Source organism: Bos taurus, chromosome 10 (genome assembly GCF_002263795.3).
Source record: "Bos taurus isolate L1 Dominette 01449 registration number 42190680 breed Hereford chromosome 10, ARS-UCD2.0, whole genome shotgun sequence".
Lineage (NCBI taxonomy): Eukaryota > Metazoa > Chordata > Mammalia > Artiodactyla > Bovidae > Bos > Bos taurus.
Genome location: NC_037337.1, coordinates 47,551,757 through 47,565,023, shown reverse-complemented (window position 1 = coordinate 47,565,023; position 13,267 = coordinate 47,551,757). Strand labels below are relative to the sequence as shown.

General features: G+C 46.3%; 1 protein-coding gene across 10 annotated transcripts in view; it reads left to right on the top strand.

The window, feature by feature from the left end:
* Positions 1 to 13,267, top strand: part of TLN2 (talin 2) — a 495,231-nt gene that overhangs the window by 177,841 nt on the left and 304,123 nt on the right. Inside the window, exon 1 of one of the 10 annotated variants that reach the window (XM_059890838.1) lies at positions 2,843 to 2,917. The exons of the other annotated variants lie outside the window; for them this stretch is intronic. The gene's annotated coding sequence lies outside the window, so the exon portion shown is untranslated. Of the gene's footprint in view, positions 1 to 2,842; positions 2,918 to 13,267 lie in introns of those variants that run through there. 10 annotated transcript variants of the gene reach the window in all.

Sequence of the window (13,267 nt, the reverse complement as noted above, 5' to 3'; positions counted from 1 at the left end):
AAATGAAGATCATGGCATCCGGTCCCATCACTTCATGGGAAATAGATGGGGAAACAGTGGAAACAGTGTCAGACTTTATTTTTCTGGGCTCCAAAATCACTACAGATGGTGACTGCAGCCATGAAATTAAAAGACACTTACTCCTTGGAAGGAAAGTTATGACCAACCTAGATAGCATATTCAAAAGCAGAGACATTACTTTGCCAACAAAGGTTCGTCTAGTCAAGGCTATGGTTTTCCTGTGGTCATGTATGGATGTGAGAGTTGCACTGTGAAGAAGGCTGAGCGCCGAAGAATTGATGCTTTTGAAGTGTGGTGTTGGAGAAGACTCTTGAGAGTCCCTTGGACTGCAAGGAGATCCACCCAGTCCATTCTGAAGGAGATCAGCCCTGGGATTTCTTTGGAAGGAATGATGCTAAAGCTGAAACTCCAGTACTTTGGCCACCTCATGTGAAGAGTTGACTCATTGGAAAAGACTCTGATGCTGGGAGGGATTGGGGGTAAGAGGAGAAGGGGACGACAGAGGATGAGATGGCTGGATGGCATCACTGACTTGATGGACGTGAGTCTCAGTGAACTCTGGGAGTTGGTGATGGACAGGGAGGCCTGGCGTGCTGTGATTCATAGGGTCGCAAAGAGTCGGACACAACTGAGCGACTGATCTGATCTGATCTGATCTGGTGTGTGCGCTTAGTGTGAGCAGTTAGTGTGTGCATGCTTGTGATTGGGTCATCTGTGTACAAGTCATATTTCCTGATAAATGATAAGCTGCTTAAGGATGTGCTATGGCATCTTTGTTTGTTTTCTATCTCCACTCTCATCCTCATCCCTGAATACCTCTGACAAGTTCAGGATGTAGTTCCTGATTCCACTTGGACTGCTATGAATGAACATCCCCTTGCCCTTCTGCTCATGATGTGAACCAGAAGCCAGGTTGGGAGGAGTTTAGAGGCAGGATTCCCCAGCAGCCTGACCTGCCTCTTGCTTTTCAGCCTGTAGGCCAGTTGTTAACCAGAGAGCACTAAGTAGCCTACCGCGGGGGATTGCTGTATTTCACTAGGATCACCAAAAATCAGGGCAGGAGAGCTCGCCAGCAGAACCTCTCCCCGTTTTGCGTGGGCTACAGTCTAAGCGACTGAGGCCAGCGGATGTGGCTGCAGCCCAAAGGAATTAGAATGAAGTCCTGTTCACAGAGGGATTATCAACTTTGTCCTCCATGTTCAGATATACCCTTCCTGTTCTTCCTGGGCAAGGTGGAGTCCTTTCTCTCCTAAGGAGTGCTCTCTGGCAAATCTGACCCAGAGTGAGCTGTGCTGCCCATTTCTGAGCCAGACTTTGTGTATTATCTCACTAGCATTTTCTTGCAGCTATGCTGCCACATTCTGCAGTTTTTCCAGTAAGAGATTTTGTCTTAGCTCTGAAATAGCACTGTATACACATTGGGCAGATATTTCAGGCAAGGGCCTTTGGTTGTGGGAGAAACCCGTTCACATCAGTTTGGTCAGCGGGGAAGGTTTCCATGTGTCGTCTTGGACTTCACAGGATGGGAAGAATAGGATGTCCAGGGCTCAGGGGAGTTGGGCTGAGACACTCAAGGTGCTCTTCTGGGCTCCCTCATCTCTGAGCCTAGCTTGAGGTGTCCTTGATCCTCTTTTCATGCACTTGAACTTGCAAGGTCCAGTCCTGGCTTTTCTGACTTCTAACCTTCCAACCTCCCTGCTAGGGTTCCATCAGAATGACTGGGGGATAGTCTAGGCCAAAATTGGCTTGTTAGAGCCAGATCACCTAAATGTTACGTCCCTGACCTGATGATGGATTAGCTGCCTTAGGTTCAGACCTCCACCCCTGCCCCAGAAAGGCTTTGTTGGAAGGGCAGGAGGTTAGGTAGGCCTATGGTACTTGAGGTTGGACAAACCACAGGATAGGCCTTCCTACGTTGCTTGAGTACTTACTAACTAATGAAATGATTTATTCTTTTTGCCAATTCTAATATTTGCTGCTTTGAAATGAAATTTACCTATAAATTCTGTCTTTCCTTGTAAGAAATGTCAATCATTCTGGAATCTATCTTCCTACTGGCCCTTGACCCTGCCCTGCTCTTCAGCCTGCCCTAGGGGTTGGATCCCAGCTGAACTGCATAAGGAAGGCGGTCAGATAGCATTACAGTGCAGCTCTGCCATTCCTGCCAGGAGGAAGACTTTGCAGACTTTGCAAAGATGTGATGCACAGATAGGGCTTGGTCTCCTTCATCCCCTCTCACTAGCTGAATGCAGAGATGTACCAGGCCTCCAGGTCAGGAGGCAATGAGAGGCTCTGCGTACAGCCCGGGAGTGTCCCTTGGGCTCGCGTGGTTCTAAATCGAGAATAAAACTGATTTGCCTTTCCAGTTGCACAAAATGTCCCTGCTTCTCCCACCTTCCTCTCTTTTTTTTTTTTCCACCTTCCTCTCTTGAGTAGTGAATGAAAAAGAAATCATCATTCTAAAACGACTGAGAAGAAAAGAATGCGCTTGCCTGATTCACAGAAGTGGGTTTCTGCCTGTGCTGTGCATTGCGGCTCCATCAGACCCCTGTGCTACTTTGGAGTGGCGGGAATAACAGGGCTTACACCTAATCAAGGAACAAAAATTCCAAACAAAAGCCCGGGTGGGGTTTCCTGAGCAGGAGCGAGATATTGTAGTAAATGGGAAGCCAAGCTGGGCCGTCCAATCTCTGGTCTGATTGCACAAATTACAGCAGGGCCCTGTTTTCAAAGGAATGTGACCCGCCCCACCGGGCCCCTCCTGAGCGGGTGTGTCTGTGTTTCCTTAAGCCCTCTCCTGAGCAGCTAATGCGTTCACCAGAGGAGCCAGAGAGAGCATTGTGCGGAGTCATTCAGAGGCCCTCCTTAGGGTCTCTGCCAGGGGACCATTTTCCAGGTGAGTTTACCTTACGTCACAGTCCTCCAGGGAGTCCTGTGGCTGAATGCCCCACCCTCTCCTGCAGAAAGTGCACACAGGCTTCTGATATTCCAGGGACAACTGCCTCCATCTCCAAGCACCAGTGAGCCAAACACTTTGTATGGGGTGGAGGAAAATGTTTATATAAAAAAGTCTCTTTTCTTGCAAAAGGGTGCCATTCTCTGTGCTCAGGTCCAGTGGCCTGCTGCTGTCCTCAGTCTGCAGATCAGCTGCCTCATGTTCTAGAATATTCCCAACCCTCTGGCTTGTGGTTTTCCTATTGGGCCAGGTTCCTATCCCCTCTCAAGAACTTCCTGTTTGCAGTATCCCACCACCCCTTCCCCCTTTCTTCTCCTCTCTTCTCAATCTGCAGATTTAAACATCCTCTCCCTTGAGAAGCCTCCCCCTACTCCTCCTTCCTGTGCTGACCCCCCAGTCCCCACCCCTCTGTTAGATGCTGAGGACAGTGTTTTATGAATCTTCAGTTTGGTGATTCCTGCTGCATCCTAGTGGTTTGGATGCATTTGGTCTCCTAATGATATGTTCTAATTTTATTTTTCTCTAGAGCCAATTTCAGCCCCATATTACATAAATATGTTTCTGTGATACCCTTGACAACTTCTGATCTTAAAATAGTGTTTTTATTGAAACCACTTTGGTTTGTTTTTACCCATCTGTCTTATCTCTTGGAACTTACATGTGCCAGGAGTGTGGTAACTATGCAGCAAGGGGTTGCTGAGACAGTTGCCTGAGTCCCAATGTCTGGGTTGCAGGACTTTTTTTTTTTTTTTTTAACTTTTTATTTTGTATTGGGGTATAGCTGATTAATAATGTTATGATGGTTTCAGGTGGACAACAGATGGACTTAGCCATCCGTATACATGAATCCATTCCCCCCAAACTCCTATCCAGGCTGGCACATAACAATGAGCAGGGTTCCTTGTGTTATACAGTAGGTCCTTGTTGGTAATCCAGCTTAAATATAGCAGTGTGTACACATCGATCCCAAACTCCCTAACTATCCCTTCTTCTCATCCTTCCCGTACCTGGCAACCGTAAGTTCTTTCTCTTAGTCTGTGAGTCTCTTTCTGTTTTGTAAGTTCATTTATATCATGTCTTTTTAGATTCTGGATATAAGAAATATTATATGATATTTCTCTTTCTCTGTCTTAGTTCTCAGGATGACAGTCTCTGGGTCCATCCCTGTGGGAGTGGTCAGTTGCTCAGTTGTGTCTGATCCTTTGTGACCCCACAGACTGTAGCCCACCAAGCTTCTCTGTCCATGAGATTTTCCAGGCAAGAACCCTGGAGTGGGTTGCCATTTCTTCCTCCAGGGGATCTTCCTGACCCAGGGATCGAACCTGCATCTCCTGCCCTGACAGGTGGATTCTGTACTGCTGAGCCACCTGAGACTCCCTCTAAGTCCATCCATGTCGCTGCAAATGGCATCACTTCTTTCTTTTTTAATGGCTGACTGATCCTCCATTGTATGTATGTGCCACATCTTTATTCATTCTTCTGTCGATGGACATTTAGGTTGCTTCCGTGTCTTGGCTATTGTGAATAGTGCTGCTATGAACATTGAGGTGCGTGTATCCTATATGTACCCCATCTTTATCCATTCTTCTGTTGATGAACATTTAGGTTGCTTCTGTATCTTGGCTATCATGAGTAGTGCTACCATGAACATTGAGGTGTGTGTATCCTTTGGAGCAGTCCTCATTTTTAACTTGTGGTTTGTGATGGTCACTGCAGAATAGTGAGGGTGAAATGCAGTCACGGAGATGGTGGTGCCCAGCTCTCTGACCGCTCCTCCCTCTGTCTGCCCCTGGGCTGGCCTTCCTGAAATGTCCCTTCTGAAACATCATGGCTTTCTGCCCCCTCTTGCACATGATACCCAATTGCCGTGGCCCTGGTCGTTTTCCAGAGCCAGCTCCACCTAGCTCCCATGGGAAGCTCCTTATGAAAAGGTTCCTTCTGGTTCCCCTACCAGTCTACCCCCAGAACACTCTGGATGAACCCCACAGCCCTGCCACTGTGTACCTCATTATGTCCTAGTCCTTTGTGTTTGGGTCTTTCCTCCCCTGGATTGGGAGGACAGCTCTATAGCAGAGGCCTGGCATGACCTCTCCTATGTTCCTATCACCTAACCAAGTGCCATGCAGGCAATTCCTACTTCTTGAGCCAATAAATTAGTTCGTAGGGAACATTAAAAAAAAAAAACAATATACACATCTTCAGTGATGGTGTTAGAATTTTTTAAATGATTGCACACACCCTAATACTGTCAGAGGTTGAAGCTGTAAACAGGTCCTGTCCTATTTCACCAGTGAGGAAGGGAGTCTGAGGGCCTCAGAACTGTAGCCACTTGATTTGTAGGAAGCATGATGGTGACAGAGACCTGCGTCTTAAGAGGTTTGCTTGGTGGACTTTTCCCCACTAGGGGAAAGTCCTGTAGACTCAGTGGAAGTCACATTCTAGTAGGAATCAGGCAGCCCAGCTTTCTGGCTTTATTGTGGGGTTGAGAGTCTGGTCTCACAGTAAAAGCAAAGATGATTGGATTGGCTATTTCCCATGATGGCAAACTACTCCCACCCACCCACTTTAATCTCTGAAGATTTCAGACCTAGATGAGAAACTTCTGTGACCACTTCAGGTTTTGCCTAGGTTGGCCCCATCCTGGATTATATGCCTTATAGATTTTCTTACAAATCACACTTGGATGTTGTTTTTCCTGAGCATGTTAATTTCTCAAACTATATAAGATGCTGCATTTTTCCCACTGACACATATGTGCTCAGAATTGCTTATAAATATCCCCTCGTCACCTGTGCAGTTAGCCTTATACAGCAGAGGTGCCTGTCTGACCTGCTAATTGGTGTGTGTCTGCTTACTAGAGCTTCAGCAGCAACCCCAGACAGGCTGCTAATAAGTGTTAAAACACTGCGGGTATGCATTGGGTGAGGTCCCTGCTAACACTCAGGGCACAAACTTCCCCTTGACTTGCCATGGTGAAGAAAGTTCATAAATATCATTTTGAGAAGTGTTCATAATATTCTTTTGGTGCAGTAAAAATTTTCATTAGTTTGGAATAGCAAGAAGTCACCTAACTTAGAATTCTAAGGAAAATTTGAAAGCATTAAAGTATCTTCACAATAAATTGCTTTAGGCTGACAGATGACATGCCTGAAAGAGCTTTTTGAAATATGATCGGCCCCAAATTTAAGACATTATTGCTCAGTAGAGAATTTCAGGGGAATCTGTGCCCAGGGGTATGTGAGCAACAATTAACATACCACTTGTTAATGAAGTGCTTCTGGATTGCTGGAGGGGCACTTTCTGGCAACAGTTGCACCTTTAAATTCCTTACATAGCTGTATATTAATCCCGAATGAACTTGGACCTCTTTTGATTACCCTTGCTATGCTAGTTTTTGTTGTTCAGTTACTAAATTGTGTCCGACTCCTTATAACGCCGTGGGCTGTAGCATTCCAGGCTCCCCTGTTCTTCACCATCTCTCAGAGCTTGCTCACATTCGTGTCCATTGAGTTGGTGATGTCATCCAACCATCTCATCCTCTGTAGCTCCCTTCTCCTTTTGCCTTCCATCCTTCTCAGCATCACAGTCTTTTCCAATGAGTCGATTCTTTGCATCAGGTGCCGAAGTATTTGGAGCCTCAGCTTTAGCATCAGTTCTTCCAGTGAATATTCATGGTTGATTTCTTTTAGGATTGACTGGTTTGAGCTCCTTGCAGTCCAAGGGACTCTCAAGAGTCTTCTCCAGTACCATGATTTGAAAGCATCAATTCTGTGCTCAGCCTTCTTTATGCAGAGTAATAAACATGTGCCCTCTTGGAACCTGCATCCCAGTGGGAGACAGGAAGACCACACCAAAAAAAAAAAAAAAAGGATTATTGTAAGAGGGAGAACACTTTGACCAGATCTCTAAGCATCTTAATAGACAGAAAAAGGCCCTTCTTTCGTTGGGGGAGTTAGTTTCTCCTTAAGAAACTGGGGGAATGTCTTTGCATTTAAAAAGTTACAGTGTAAGTGGCTGACATTAGGTTTCAATTGCTGAGGCATCTGTTTCAAAGACATCCATCTCAGCATCTCAGATGAATCTATTACTGGTTGCATAACAGTTACCAGCTAAACAATCAGACAAAAACTAGGCTACTCCTTCCACTAAGGTCACCTTTTAGAGAGTCCCGGGTAACCTAGGTAACTGACTGCTTGAGTGACCCCATTTTTCTCTTCCTGCACACTAGTTCCTCCTATGTGTTAAATTCACCAATATAGAGTGAACTCTTCAAGTACTAGTCACCTTTCCCCTCCACTCCTTTAAAGACAGAACCCACATCTGTACTTCCTCTCTCTTATCTTAGGCATGCCCCTTTATCTTTCAGGACCTGTGACTAATAAACCTTGTATTTTCAGTTTCCCTGGGGGGGGGGGGGGGAACGGACGCGCCAGGGTGTGGAGCTCTGAGGTGGAGGGTGTAAGGGTGCTTCTAGGAATATTAAGTAACGAGATGTGCCTGGAAGGTGGGGTGCACAGGGTCGGTGGGGGAAGGGGCTGTGGAAGCTGAGGGCCGAAGGTAGCACTCACTTGTGGAGGGTCCTCTGTGTCCTTCTGAACAGCTGCAGCAGCAGTGGGGAGCTCTGGGAGCCTTATCTTTTATCTTACCTAGGAAGTTCATTTTTCCTCTGCTCTCAACATTGTCATTATAGAAAATGTGTGGCAAAATTAAAAAGTAAAAGAGAAACACCTAGAGCCCCACCACTCAGGAAACACTTGTATTTTGACTGACTGCCTCTCAGATTTCTCTTCCATGGGGTGGGTTGGTTGTGGTCATGCCATAAGTACATTTAGCTTTCTGGTTTTTCTATTTATTAGAGAGTAAGCATTTTCTAAAAATCTCATAAACAACATTTTTTTTTCCTAGCTAGGTAATTAATATCCAATCAAGAGAATCAAACCCTGTTAATAACTTAGCCCCTTCTTTTGGAACATAGGGTTGTTTTCAAATTCTTGTTAGGGTGAAGAAGGAAGGTTTATTTCATATATGTCTTCATATATGAAAGCATTTCTGCATGTAAGATTATTCCATGATGATAGATTGCCATCACTGTGATTGCTGGCTCAAGGGACCAGGTATTTCAAAGGTGTCTGAAGTGCACTGTCAGAATGCTTGGCTGAAAGAAAGCACTGACTGAAAAGGTAGTAAACCTTTATGTGTCCTCGAGATTCCTGGAACTTTGGCAGAGGGTGGATTTGAGCACAGAGAGGCTGGAGTCAGAGCAGTTAGGTCATGTGGGCTCCCGGAGGGCAGTGGCATTGCCGACAGAGTGACGGGACCTTGCTTGAGTGTGAGGTGCCTGCCTTTATGGGGATCATTAACTTTAGCCAGAGCCAATGTCATTTTGTAGGTGAAGATGACACGCGTTGAGTTAGGACCTCGGGAATTCCCTCTTCTCTGGTCCCCTATAGTTCTTACGACAAAACCGTTTGTTTATACTTCCCTATTCTTGTCTGGATTTTCTCTGAACCCCTGATACCTGGCATGAGCGTTTTTATGTACCTATTATTGTTGAACACCATTAGGTACTGGGGTCAAGGGAAGGGGCCTGGGCCATGGCTGAGGTTCAGGCTGGGAAGAACGGGGACCTTGCCATAGTGGGGCTTAGGCAGGGGGCCCTGGCAGGGAGCACGCTGGAGTGGGGTGGGGTGGGCTTAGTACAAGCCTCTTGCATGCAAGGGAGGCAGAGCAGAGTGGCCCAAGGCTGAAGACATGCGCTCTGGAGTCTGCTGCAACTCACAGTTCTGGCTTCTCCATCAGCTAACCCACAGTATGGGGGCAAACTGCTCAAATCCCCTCAGCTTCAGTGTTCTCAGGAGGTGTACCAATAGGGCCAATGTCTTTTCAGGTGCAACACTAAATGAAAATTTTCAGGCTTCTTAAGTGGCTCAGGGGTAAAGAATCTGCCTGAGATGCAAGAGACTCGAGTTTGATCCCTGGGTTGGGAAGATCGCCTGGAAAAGGAAATGGCAACCCACTGTAGTATTCTTGCCTGGGAAATCCCATGGACAGAGGGCCTGTTGAGTTACAGTCCATAGGGTCCCAAAGAGTCAGATACAACTTAGCAACTAAACAGCAGCAACATATGCAAGAAGTACCAATTTAAAGAAAAGGCAGAAAATGATGCAATCAAAACTCAAAATAAGTAGTAACCTGGGTGGTATGGCCAGTGGGAAGTTCTCAGGAAGTGTCAGGAAAGGTGGTTGATGATGAACAACCCTTCATCTGAGGACCCTCAAGGTGGTGGGTGTTTTTTACACCCCCACCCCTGCCCCCCGCCCAAGTCCCTTTGGGAGGGGTTGTTTCTTGTCAGTGGTGCTCTGCCCATGACAGATGGAATCACTTTCTTGACTTTCTGCAGAGCTCATCCTTTGGAAAACATCCTTGGCCTGGGCTTTCAGGGCTGAAGGCATATCCTCAGCCCTGCCTACCTGAACTTTTCACAAGTTTCAGGCAGAAGCTTCTGGAATATGCCCAGGTGTACCCTGACCTGGCCACTCTGAGATGCTAAGGCTGGCCAGGCCCAGTGCTGGGCCATGGAGTAGCTTCCCAGGACCATGTTAACCAATTACTGCAAGTTGAGTGGCTTATGTATGAAGGAAATATATTTTTTTCTCCGCCCTTCTGAGTTCTCAGCTGAGACCTCCTATAATAAAAGATTGACAGGAGAAAAACAGAAGTTTATTGACATGTATGCCTCATGTGTAATGGGAGATACACGTGGGGTATAATAAGTAACTCTAAGAGGCAGAGGTAGAATTCTGGCTTAAATACCACTTTATGGAGTTCTCTAGGGAAGAATACTGGAGTGGGTTGCCATTTTCTCCTCCAGTGAACCACATTTTGTCAGAACTCTTCACTAGGGCCTGTCCATCTTGGGTGGCCCTGCATGGCATGACTCATAGCTTCATTGAGTTACACAAGCCTCTTTGCCACGACAAGGCTGTGATCCATGAATGGGATCACTGACTCAACGGTCATGAATTTGAGCAAACGCTGGGAGATAGTGAAGAATGGAGGAGCCTGGCGTGCTATAATCCATGGGGTAGCAGAGAATCGGACACAACTTAGTGACTAAACAACATCATCTTAATAGGGAAGGGGGCTGGGGATCTGTTTAATACATGTACTTAATAGGGAAAGAAGCAGGGAGGGTGTATTTCCTCTCCTGGGTGCTGAAACTCCAGGGGTAGGGATTTACAGTCCAGTTGCTTTTGGAGGTTTATCTTGAGGCAAATAAGGGCAGATCACAGAAAGCATCTCCCTGCATTTGCTGTTTCTCCCTTGCCTACAGCTGAAAATAATCATTATACCAAAGCGGCATATTTTGCCACCTTTCATTCACTACAGCAGAAATGTATTCTTTAATAGTTTTGGAGGCCCGAAGTAAAAATCAAGGTGTTGGCCGAGCCATGCTCCTTGGAAGGCTCTGGGGGAGAATCATTCCTGACCTCTTCTCATTTCTTGTGGCCCTGGGCATTCCTTGCCTTGTGGCTACCGCACTCCACACACAGACCTCTGTCTTCTGTGTCTTCTGTTCTGGCTCCTATAAGGACACTTCTTATTGGATTTAGGACTTCCCTGTGTAGTCCAAGGGTCATCTCAGCTCAGTATTGTCAGTATCTATCCGAATGTGTATCTGTAATCTTTTTCCAAATCAGGCCACATTCACAGGTTCCCACAGTTAAGTCACGGACTTATCTTTTGAGAGGCCAGTATTCAGCCCTTTCATGCCGAGGTTGGGTGTGAGTTCTCTTGAAACGACCAAGGGTCTGCTCTGACATGGCCTCTGCACCCTAAGGTTATGCACTCTTGGGGCAGGGACCTCTGGTCTGACTTTCTGGGTCTGGTGCCTGAGCTCCTTCCCAGAAGTGGGGAGATTGAGAAAGAATCCATCAGAGCCCACATTAGTCCAGGCATGGGAGATTGAGAAAGAACCCATCAGCAGGCATGGGTGCTCGCTGTTGCCAGGATGTCAGAATTGCCATCTCGGGCATACCTTCTGCCCAGACGTTCTTGAATTGGATAGCAGTTGGAATTCATGTGTGGCATTGGTATAGTCTTTAGTCCAAAATCTCTTGGCTTCTCATGTTAGCAGGTGAACTTGGTTGGTAGTAATTATAGCCACAGTTTAATTTAAGTATTTATGTATGTATGTATTTATTTATGACTGTGTCGGGCCTTAGTTGCGGTGTGCAAGGGCTCATCGAGGTGTGTGGGCTTGTCTCTAGTTGTGGTGCTTGGGCTTCGTTGCCCTGCAGCACGTGGGATTTTCCCCAACCAGGGATTGAACCTGCGTCCCTTGCATTGGAAGGTGGATTCTTAACCACTGGACCACCAGGGAAGTTACCACAGTTTAATTTTTGCGCTAAAGGGGCATGAATGGCTGTGAAAAATGAAGCTCTGTGGCCCGTGGGAGAAAATCTGCGATTGTGCCCTTGAGGTGCAGCTGAATTTCAGTTACCAGAAGTATCTATTATATAAACAGGTCACTTATGCAAATGTAAATAATAAAAATCAAACAAGGAGAGAATCTTTGACTAGTCACCATGGAGGTCGGTGTGGGTTGTATTTCTGGGTTTACAATCAAGATATATATATCGTTTCAACTGGCTATAAAACTGCAGTTGATGGAGCAGTAATTAGGTGTGGGTTCTCCTTTCTGTCTCCTTCAGGTCAAAGTGCCGTTAAATTATTTGATAATTGTAGTCCCTCTCCCTTCCCTCTCTGTGTAGTTTGCCTAATTTCACTGCCATTCTTTTTCTGCTTCTCGAAGGTCTCCTGTGCTGTTGAGAATGTTATCAGGGTTGCCCTGTTGATAGGAACTTGTTTCCCAATGGTTTCAAAGGGGTTGCATCCCAAAGCTGAGGTGGTTTTTAGAGACGGCTCATCTGTTAGCCGTATTCTCTCTTCACCACCCATGAGCAAGGATGTCAGACTATTCCTCGGCTCTATTCCAAGTGTGTCAACAGCCAATTGCTTTCCAGTTCACCAAGGGCAGAGTAATCTTGAGTAAACATGGCCGTTGGAAAAGAGCAAATATTGGTCTTGGCAGTTGTAGTCTCTCGAGTGTCTGGTCCCTCTCGTGTTAGTGGACAAAAGAAGAGCTACAGCAGAGGGCATGGCATCAAATACCGCATCTGGTTGAAGAACAGTGGTAGAAATATGTAGATACAGAACTTGCAGAAGGCAGTCGCATTCTCCTGCCCTCCCTCCTCTCTGAACAAGTCTGAATCTTCCTTTCACTTTTCATTTTCCTTGTTTAAGCCTGGTCTTCTTAACTTGAGCCCATTGATATTTAGGCCAGATAATTCTTTGTCGTGTGGAGTAGTCCTATACAGGGGAGCATGTTGAGCAGTGGTGTCCTTGGCCTCCACCCATCAAACGCTGGTAGCACCTCTCCCTAGTTAGTTGTGGCAGCTAAAAGTGTCCAATCCAAACAATGCCAAGTGTCCCATTACCTGGGGAAGGGGGACAAAATCACCCGAGGCGGAGAAACACCAGCTTAAGCCGATCCTTTGCAAAGTGATAGCACAAAAGGAGGCTTTCCAGGTGACGCTAGTGGTTAAGAATCTGCTTGCCAATGCAGAAGACACAAGAGACGCAGGTCCAACCCCTGGATAGGGTCCTGAATTTGATGATGGAAAGGATAAAGGTATGTGTGCGCTGGGTACGGAGGAGTGGTGGTTCAATTTCTCAGCCTTGACTCCTGTTTTTTGCGAGTCCTTTCAGCCTAGTCGTGCTCAATCTGGTCATGATGTGGGTCTCACACAAGTGAGGCCAGTAGGTCGTTGATCAAATCGACGTTATTGACTGTTAGCTTTTAGAGCAGGCTTATTCCCTGACTTGTTGCCATTCCTCTGGTGGCTTTAAGACGGGGATGCCAGTCACATTGAGGATGCCTGACATTTGGCATCTTTCCATTGCTTGATTCCTCACCTGGGCAGCAAAGCATGACAGGAGTCTATTGCCTATCAACGCCTGTGAATCAGTCAAACTTACTTTGTGTCATCGGAGGGGAAGGTGCCGAACTTGGATGTCAAGGTGACACATTGTTTGGGCAGATGTATTTCCTGGATCTTCTCAAGCGTGACTGCCTGTACGTACAGCTGGCTAGTTGTGCTTCCTTAGAAAACTTACAGAAAAGACTGCATCCCTATGAAACTGTTGATCTGCCTCTAAAGCCAGAGGCATTTCTATCATTTAAACATACTTTCAGAATTTTGAGTGTGTTGCAGTATTGTTATCAAA